Below are 10566 nucleotides of genomic sequence, written 5' to 3'. Positions count from 1 at the left end.
ATGCTCGACAATGAGTCTAATAGCGAGTTGTGCCTTGCAATGATCATAGTCTCTTGGAAATCAAATATGATGTTTTAGAATCAAATTTAGAGCATGTGTGCCTCGTCATAAGGTAAAAAATGTGACAACAATTAAATGTGGTTAGATCTTTGGTGACTAGAATGATGATTGGAAACCTACAAACAAACAAACAAATAAAGTAAACGATAGAAATTTTTAGATAACACAAGATTGTTATTGTACCCTGGGAAGATTTTGCATTGAACACCTAGTGTGATTTAAAAAGTGATTCTTTCTCTTTTTAATGACTAAAGGGAAACCAAGATAGTCTACCTCAACCTTACAAACCAAAGATGAGTCTTCTTTAAGCCTTTTTGTCCACTTCATTAAGTACCCCTTTGTATTGGTGAAAATTAGGGTTAGGGTTAAATTAAGATAATAAAACCACTAAATGACCTAATTCACCATTACGTTTGGGAGGAGAGGGAATCTAATAGATCTAGCCTCAAAAGACTGAGATTCTGATCAAATTCCAGGCTCTTTGGATAAGGCCTTTCTCCTTCCTAAGTTGAATTGATTGAATTGTTAATAATTAGGGCAAAATAGGTGATAATTGAAGTAATTTTGATAAAAAGAGATGTCGTAGGGAGCCACAAAGTTGAATTTGGGCAAAAAAATTGTTACAGACCTATTCCCGAAAGGTTGGCCTGATTTTTTGGGACCTAGTATGACGGTATGATGAATCAATACAGATCTGGTAAGCTACTAAGAGGGGGGAGTGAATCAGTAGATATAAAATTGATATAAACTTTTCACCAAACAAAAACAACCTCTCAACACAAACTTAGAACAGACAAATTGCAATATCAGTGTCAAGTAAATCGGTTGACTGTCATAACATAATAACTGTAAAACAACTCTAAAACTCGCAAAACTTTTAACCAAAACATCCAAATACTTTACTAACAAAAGTAAAAGCTCATTTCAAATTGTTGTCTGTCATCATATCATAACTAAGTGGATTTAGCAGTTAAGCAAATTAACCATATCAAACATAACCATAAAAACATTCACCACTTGACACAATGATTTTGACGTGGAAACCCAAATGGGAAAAACCACGGTGGGGATAAATACCCATAAGATTTTGGACTCTTCTGAAGTTTGCCCTGTTAGGAGCCAAGCTTGTTAAATTTTTACAATAAGTCATGTTAAGAACAAATCCTGTTAGGGACCACCCAGTTAAGGGATTGACTATAATGCCCTATTAGAAGCAATACCCTATTAGGAGTAACCTCGATAGAGGATTTGAAATCCAAGCTAATGGATCACCTGGTTAGAGGATTTAGATAACACTAAGCTTGTTAGAGCTTACCCAGTTAGGGGATTTGACTGTTGTAATTGTTAGAGAACAAGAGGGGTTTGCTGATCTAGTGAATAGCACTACTCTGCTTGGCCAAATCCTTTCATGCTCCTATCTACCTTTACACATACTACAGATACATCATCTAGTTTGGCAACCAATCACTCTTACATTCAACCAAAATTGCCAACACTACAACAAAACAACTCATCGACCTTATAAACGAAACAATAGGTCGGTAACACATCACAAACCTAAGATCTCATAAAGATTACAAACAAATCGGTTCATGTATGATTGTTGGATTACATAACAATTACTTGCACATCATTTAAGATAACCTCGACTGCTCCTTGATCACCGCTTCATTGAACACTTTAACTCATCACGCAGTTTCCATTACATGCAATGAACTTGCTCATTCCCAAGATAAAACCATTATCTCTGCACGCCAAAAACCATTTGAAACTCTTCTCATACAACATGCATATGTATCATAATCATTACTGCTCATCATTTGATCATAAACCAATACAACCGATTCACCAAACTTCATCGGTTAGGGTTTAGCATATCAACAAGTAGGGTTTGCCGGTTGATCTCACTTCTTCTCTAGTAATACCGGTTTCCTTCACAAGCTCACTTACCGGTTGCAAAACAACATTATTACAACATCATTACTGGTTATAATTGACATCAATGACAACATAAAAGTTCATCAATGCAATCTTTATGCAAATGCCAAAAATCTTCCCCTTTGGCATTGTTTGCAATACAAGTATCAATACCCTTGATTGCTATGATTGTGAATAGGAATCTTGGTTTACATTTTACCATGTATTCTCCTTCAACTGAGTCTCTGTGTCTTCAGCTGGTAACTGGCTATATATATTCTCTCTATCAATCATACAATTCTTCTCCCCATAATCATATAGTTCTTCTCCCCCTTTGACAACAATGCCAAAGTGAAAGTAAAACATGCAATGTCATACTTCACTGTTCTGCAACATCAACCTACAACTTGATGCTCCCCTTGTGGAATAAATCCACTCTACACCAATCTTTCTTCAAGATTGTTCAATTAGCTCCGGGACTGATGTATTTCACATCATGCTCAATTGACCTCATGTAGGGGCACAACCCCTATCTGACCTCTAAGATACTCAAAAGTAGTCTTAGGCAGAGGTTTAGTTAAGATATCTGCTAGCTGCTCCTTGGTGGATACATGCTCTAATAACACATCTTTACTCTGCACTTTCTCTCTCAAGAAATGATATTTCAGCTCAATATGCTTGGTTCTAGCATGCAAAACTGGGTTCTTTGAAATATTTATTGCACTGGTGTTATCACATAAAATCCTTATTGGATCTGTAATCTTCAACTTGAATTCTTCCAGAATGTGTTTCATCCAGATTGACTAGGTACAATTCATATATGTTGCAACATACTCAGCTTCAGTAGTGGACTATGATATACAACTTTGCTTCTTGCTGCTCCATGAAACAAGTCTTCCTCCAAGAAAGAATGCACCATCGGTTGTGCTCTTCCTATCATCAACATTACCTGCCCAATCTGCACTGTATAAACCTTCAAATCAAAGTTACCTGCATATGGATACCTTAATCTATAGTCAATAGTACCTTTCAAATATCTGAATATCCTCTTGGTTGCTATCAAATGTGTCTCCTTTGAATTCTTCTGAAATCTGGCAACTAAACCAACTACATGAGCAATATCCGGTCTATTGTGAACAACATAATGTAATTTCTCTATCATTGACCTGTACTCCTTTTCATCAACATATGCGGCTTCATCCCCCTGAGATAATTTACAACCTGTAACCATTGGTGTCCCAACTGGTTTACAGTCACTCATTCCAAATGTCTTCAATACCTCTTTCACATATTTAGACTGTGTGATGAAAATACGACTCTTCATCTACTGAATTTGCAAACCTATGAAGAATTTTATCTCTCCCACTAGAGACATTTCAAATTCACTTTTCATCTTATTAGCAAAGTCATCACTCATGTCATCATTGCCTCCAAATATGATATCATCCACAAACACTTCACTAACCAGTATCTTATCTCCTTTAGATTTGAGATATATGTTGTTGTCTTCATTGGTTCTCTAAAAACCTATCTTCATTAGGTGTGAATGTAGTCTTTCATACCATTCTCTCGATGCTTTCTTTAAACCATATAGTGCCTTGTGCAATTTACACACCACATATTTTTCATTAGTCAAAGCATAACCATCTGGTTGTTCAATGTATACTTCTTCTTCCAGTGTTCCATTTAGAAATGTTGACTTCACATCCATCTGATATACTTTGAATCCTTTATATGCTGCAAATGTAAGTAGAGTCCTAACACCTTCCAATCTAGCAATTGGTGCAAATGTCTCACCATAGTCTTCACCTTATTCATGTGCATAACCTTTGCATACCAATCTAGCTTTGTTTCAAACTACTACTCCATCTTCATTCAATTTATTCCTGAATACCCATTTAGTACCTATCACATTTTTATTCACTAGTCTGGGTACTAGGGTCCATGTGTTGTTCTTCTCAATCTGGCCAAGCTCCTCCTCCATAGCCTTAATCCAATGATCATCCCCAAATGCTTCCTTAGCAGTTCTAGGCTCAATAGTGGAGATCATGCAAGAATTCTCTCTGATTCTTCTTCTAGTTAATACTCCAACATCTTTATCTCCAATAATCTGGTCAGGATTATGATTGAGTCTCGTATGCCTCAGAATAACATGATCATTATCTTCAGGTTCTTCTTCTTCACTATCATTCTATTCTTCTGGATCTACCTGTTCCGGTTGAACTGGTACAACAACATTCACTTCACCAGCTTCTGGCTTCACCGGTTCTGGATCCAAAATCAGAATGCAAGGTTCTTCATCCTTTTTCTCCTCACTAGTTTCTCCTGAGACTTCAAGATACTCATCCACTCAAACATCAACACTTTCAATGATTCTCTGTGTCTGGTTGTTGTAACATTTGTAGGCCTTACTCTTGGTGGAGTAACCAATAAATATGCCTTCATCACTTTTAGCCTCAAACTTACTGATATAATCACCTCTCTTGATAAAACATTTACTGCCAAAAATCTTAAAATAACTGACATTAGGTGCTCTGTAGTACCCCTACTCGTTTGAACTCATTAGACTCATATTTTATTATTGTTTACTTTCAGTGGATACATTACCATGATGTGTTAATCAGACTTATATGACATTATTTCATGCTTTATCTGGATATGAGATGCATAATTTATTTGCAGTATTTCAGTACTTGTGATTTATGACATTTTGTGGATTATTGCTATGTACTAACATTTTAATTTATGTATACAACGTGTAATTATATGTTGTGTGTCTATGAGTGTATTGGATGCAAGGGGATGATTTTCCTTCCCTCATTTCGGTGAGATAGGGAACGTCGCGATTCTCCTTCATCGGTGTGTATGTCATGTTTTCTATATTGTATATATGCATGTGTGGTTCGGTGATGCATGATATTGCAGGTACAAGTTCCGGGTAGGTAAGAGGTATCGTCTCCACCTGGCTTCACAGGTCTGAGCGTGCCTTATATTTTCCGATGGAAGTGGAGGAGATAGTAGTTCACCCTATTTTACTCGGTTACACTCGTGTGAGTGTCGTCAGTTGGTCGTCCTATCAGTTTGTTCGACTTTCGTGTATTGTCGTTTGAACTTTTTATGAGTACTTGCTTGAGGTTTGCTCAGTTTGTGTGTGTTTAGTGGTTTTGAATTAATTAATTAAATTTATGGAGTTATCTCATAGTTTGTAATTTTGAATTATGTATTTTATGCATTGAGATTATAAATTTAGTTAATTAAAAGAAGTTATTAAATTAAGTTGCAAGTTGCATGATTTTAGAAATATAATTATTTAAATTTTAGTGGAAAAATAAATTAGATTAATTTCATTTATTGTTTCCTGGAATTTTAAATAAATAAAAGAATAAATAGATTAAAAGAATAAATAAATAAATAAATGAATAAAAGAATTCACTAAAATTATAGCATTGCTTTAATTTCTTTATTTAGAAAATTAATTAATTTGCATGAGAAAAGAAAAGAATGAATAATGATTTTTAATTATTGCATGTTAACTTATCCCTTTGTTAGAAAATTGGAAAAGAAAATAAAATTGCTTTTATTACTAAATTTAGGTTTTTGGGAAAAAGATATTGAACCTAGAATTTTGGTTTAAATAGGGGAAAAGGTCTTTATTTTAGATACACAGAAAACATGTTAGGAAATTAGGAGAAGAAATTTATTGGAAATAATAGGGCTCTTCTACAAAATTCTTCCAGGAAAGCTATACCAGGTTGGATGGCTTCTTTTGATTGTTTTTTTTTGAATAAAAGGGTAAAAACTTTATTGAAAATCATAAAAATGCATTACACAGATAGGTAAAGCCCCAAGGCCCCTAGAGAAGACAACCAAGCCAACCACACATCAACCAGCTTCATTACCATCCATGTCCTCAGTGAAAATCTTCTGCAGTTCCTAACAATAGTCCCCAGAGAGGTGCTCCCAACCTTCCACTTTCCAATCACTATCATGATCTGAGGCCCGCTTGGCCAAACAATCCACCCCTCCATTCCATTCCCGAGGAATATGGATGAAGGACACATGCTCCATTAAGGAGCTAATTTGGAGAATCTGTTGAACAATCCCTACCAATTGCCACTGAATCCCATTCACCTTCTACTCAGTCAACAAATTAACAACAATTTGTGAATCCGATTCACAAATCACCTTCCTACAACCCAATGCCAAAGCCCTCTCCAATGCATAAAGAATTGCTAAACCCTCCATAAGATTATTAGATTGCCATCCTTTATGAACCGAGAAAAAGAAAACAACCTCCCCCCTGCTGTTCCTGCCAACACCCCCTATTCCAGTCGAGCCTGGGTTACCCCTAGATGAGCCATTAGTGTTAATCTTGATAAACTCCTCATGAGGGGGTACCCACCTTCCCACCCTTTGCACCTTCTTAATAGCTCGTCTACCTCTCCGGACACAGGCAGAGGTCGGAGATAGCTCCTGCAATCCAAGCCTACTCACAATATCTACCTCGTCTCTACCCAGCGGGAAGTTCACCTCACACTTAGCTTCCACTGTCTCCCGAATCATAATTGTGATCCTATTCCAGACTTGTTGAACAAACAATTTGGCCTCACGGAAAATCCTCTTGTTCCTTTCGAGCCAGATCTGCCACAGAATGAAAATGGGCCCAATATACCAGACTGTTTGGATGAAGGAGGACAGAATAGGAGGTATGCCCAAACTGCTCCAAAATTCCACCAGAGAATCAACATGGACACAAGGATGCTTCCACACCCCCCACCAATAGTGCCAGATAAGCATAGAGAAAGGGCATCTGAAAAACAGATGAGAGGAATCTTCCTCTCCGTTACCACACAGAACACAGATAGAGGGCCCCAAGAATCCCTGCTTACGGATATTGTCCCATGTAAGACATCTATTCCAAGCCAAAGTCCAAGCAAAGCAATTACACTTCGACCAAGAAGCATTATTCCATACCTGTTTCCACCAATTCACTTCCCTTCCCTCGAGTCTTCTCCTCGTCAATTCCCAGTAACCACTAGCCATAGAAAAGACGCCCTTAGGATTTGGGGACCAAGTTAGCCCATCCCTCCCCTTAAGAGAGCTACAGTGTCTATTCACCAAAATGCCCTGCAGCTCAGCGCATTCTTCCTCCATCCCAACCATCGACCACTCATTAGGATTCTTCCACCTTTCCAAATCCAGCTGACCGCACCTGTAGACCACCTTAAAATCACTCACCCTTGACCATCCCGCGTCCAAAAACCTCTGACCCAGGTTTTCAAGGTTAGGAAACTGATCAAGGATGGAAGGGTAACCATCCCAAGAGTCCTTCCAAAAAAGGACCTCTTCCCCCCTTCTGCAAATCCAGAAAAGCCCTACCTTAATGAGAGAAGCCCCCCGCTTAAGCATGTTCCAGATCGAAGAGCCCTTTCCTTCAAGCGGATATCTAGGGATTTCCTCCAACGAGATCCTCTGCATATATTTATTGGCCAGAATCCTTGCCCAACCTCAATCCTGCTCAACACACCACCTCCAATACAGTTTAGCTGCAAGAGCCTCCCCAAAAAGAATAGATTGCCTTAACCCAAGCCCCCCTGCCTTCTTTGGGCTCACACCAGGTCCCAGTTGACTAGACTCCACTTGGAAGCAGAAAGATTTCCTGCCCATAAGAACTGCCTAGCTAGAGAATCCAAGCCCTTCAAGAACCACTTAGGTGCCACCTGAAGCATACATCGATAGGTCGACAATGCCTGAACCACCGACTGAATCAGTTGGACCCTCCCTGCAAAGGATAACCATCTATGGGTCCAGTGTTCAACCTTCGATCGGAATTTATCCAAAATCCCCTGCCACGACTCCCTAGGAGGGTTGCCAGGAGAGATAGGAATTCCTAAATAGGTCAAGGGCAAGGAGCCAATTTGGAATCTCATAATAACAACAATCCTCCTTTGGATATCTTCTGGAGTGTTGAAAAAGAGGATAGAAGACTTATCCTCATTAATCCTCTCGCCAGACGCCACAAGATATACATCCAGGACCTTCCGTAAATTAGAAGCTTCGTTGATCCGAGCTAGCCCCATAAGGGCTGTATCATCCACAAACTGCAAGTGAGACTGTGGCTGCAGGTCATTACCCCAATTCCAACCTTGAATATTACCCAGGCCCACATTATGCTTAATCAGCCTCCCCAGACCCTCAGCAAGAAGAATGAATAAATAAGGGGAGAGGGGATCCCCCTGGCGGAGACCCCGTGAGGCCCCGAACAGCTCAGTATGATCCCCATTGATAAGCACTGAAAAAGAGGTGGACGTAACACAACTCATCACCCACTGGATCCATTCATCAGCAAAACCAAAAGCCCTGAGGATCTTCTGAAGGAAGGACCACAGAATTCTATCATATGGCTTGGCCATATCCAACTTGATAAACATAGCCTTTTCCTTAGAGGTTGCCATAGAGTGGATGGTTTCCATAGCAATGACCACCCCATCTAGAATTTGGCGGCCTTCCACAAACCCACTTTGCTCCTTCGAAATAACACTCCCCAGGCACTTCTTCAATCTGTCTACAATCAATTTAGAGATGATCTTGTAAATCACATTGCAAAGAGAGATGGGGTGGAATTGACCTAAGTCGACCCCTTCACATTTGGGGATTAGAGCAATGAAGGTCGCATTCAAAGCCCTAAGCATCTGCTTATTTCTCTGGGATTCCTGGACCACATCCAATAAATCAAGCTTGATAATATCCCAGAACTCGTGAAAGAACTCAACCAGGAACCCATCTGGTCCAAGAGCCTTCCCTTTCCTCATATGGAAGACAATCCTCTCGAGTTCTTCCAACAAGATAGGCCCTAGAAGTTGCTCATTCATCTCCCTCGAGACAAGAGAAGGGATGCAAGCTAGAACCAAATTCTCCTCCTCTGTTTCCCCCTGAGATTCTTCCTTAAAGAGGGACTGGAAAAATTGAAGAGCCTCCCTAGACATCTCTTGCAAGGATAAGCACTGCCCACCTCTATCATTAACCAGAATAGGAATGGAATTTTCGTGTCTCCTTGCTTTCACCGAATTGAAGAAGAAAGTCGTATTCTTGTCCCCCTCCTTCAGCCAATCAATGCGGGCTCTCTGCTTCCAATAAACTTCTTCCCTAGTCTCCCATTCCTCAACCACCTTGACAGCCTTGTCTTCCTCTCTGAGTAAATCCTCCGACAACCCATGCTCTTTGATTTCCCTGGTGATCTCACTCAACACAATTTGGGCAGCTTTCTTCTCACGAAAGATGTTCCCAAACCCTTGTCGGTTCCACTGTTTAAGCTGGCGCTTAACAAATTGCAGCTGTTTGGCAAAAGTGAACATGGCAGTGCCAAAGGCCAGCCTGCCTTTCCTCCACCAATCCGCCACTAGATCCTGTAAAGAAGGGTCCCTAAGCCACATAAGTTGAAATTTGAAAGAAGGCGAGTGGGCAACCCGAGCCAAGGACGAAACCAACTTGATGGGCCAATGATCCGACCCTCTCTAGTCAAGAATCTCAGAAGTTGTGGACCACCCCCTGCCAATCCAAAAGCAAGACACCAGAAAGCGATCCAACCGTTCAGTGATCCAATTCTCACCAACCCTCCTATTGTTCCAAGTGAACACGCCATTGCTAGGCTTGATGTCAACTAGTTGCAGCCAGGAGATACTATCCTGGAAGAGGACTGAAGATGGTTCCAACCGCATGACACCCCCCTTCTTCTCACTCAACTCCAAAGTGGCATTGAAATCTCCTGCCATAATCCAAGGATGAAAAGGGGCCAACCTTCGCATACCAGCAACATGAGACCATAAGTTATGCTTACCCTGAAGATCAGTGGGAGCATAGATATTTGAAAACAAAATGACCTCCCTAGTCTCGAGGCTAGAAAGAACCCCGGATATCGAGGATATGGAAGCGGCCCACCAGACAGGGTGAAGCCTTAAAGGGTTCCAAAGACAAGCTACTCCTCCTGCGGATCCAACTGCCCCAACACATTGACATTCGCCATGCCCCCACAGCTTTGGCACAAGACCCATCATACTCTCCACTGACAGTTTAGTTTCTTGCAAGAAAAGGATATCAGGAGCATGATTCCTAATCAAATCCCGAACAACTTTTTGTCTAGGGCCGTTGTTCAAGCCCCTTACATTCCATGAGAGTACGATCATTTGGGAGGGTTGGAAAAGTGAGAATCCAAGGTCTTTACTGACCCTGACTCAATCAAATTCTCTCCCATCATTTTGATTTTATCCACATCCTTCTTTCTGCCAGCCTTTGAGATTTTTTCTGAGGCACTTTTTTTAAAATCCTTTTGATAAAGACCCAGGTGAACAGAAGACTTACTAGTCCTAGCTCCAGCCGGTTCCAATTTTAGGGCTATCGGGGACCCCTCCCGCCCACCCAAAATCGCCTCCGAACCAGGGATGAGTCCCAGCTCAGCCCCTACAGCTTGCTCCAACTCCATTTGTTGGTCTCTAGTCACTACCAAGGCCTGGGAAAAGTCCTCCCTAGCTTTTTCCAGTGCCTCCCTTGAAGCCCCCTGATCCAGCGGGGTAAATCCCGGATTCACTTCCT

The sequence above is a fragment of the Cryptomeria japonica genome, chromosome 8 (assembly GCF_030272615.1).
Source record: "Cryptomeria japonica chromosome 8, Sugi_1.0, whole genome shotgun sequence".
In the NCBI taxonomy this organism is placed as follows: Eukaryota; Viridiplantae; Streptophyta; class Pinopsida; order Cupressales; family Cupressaceae; genus Cryptomeria; species Cryptomeria japonica.
This window is presented reverse-complemented; position numbering follows the sequence as displayed.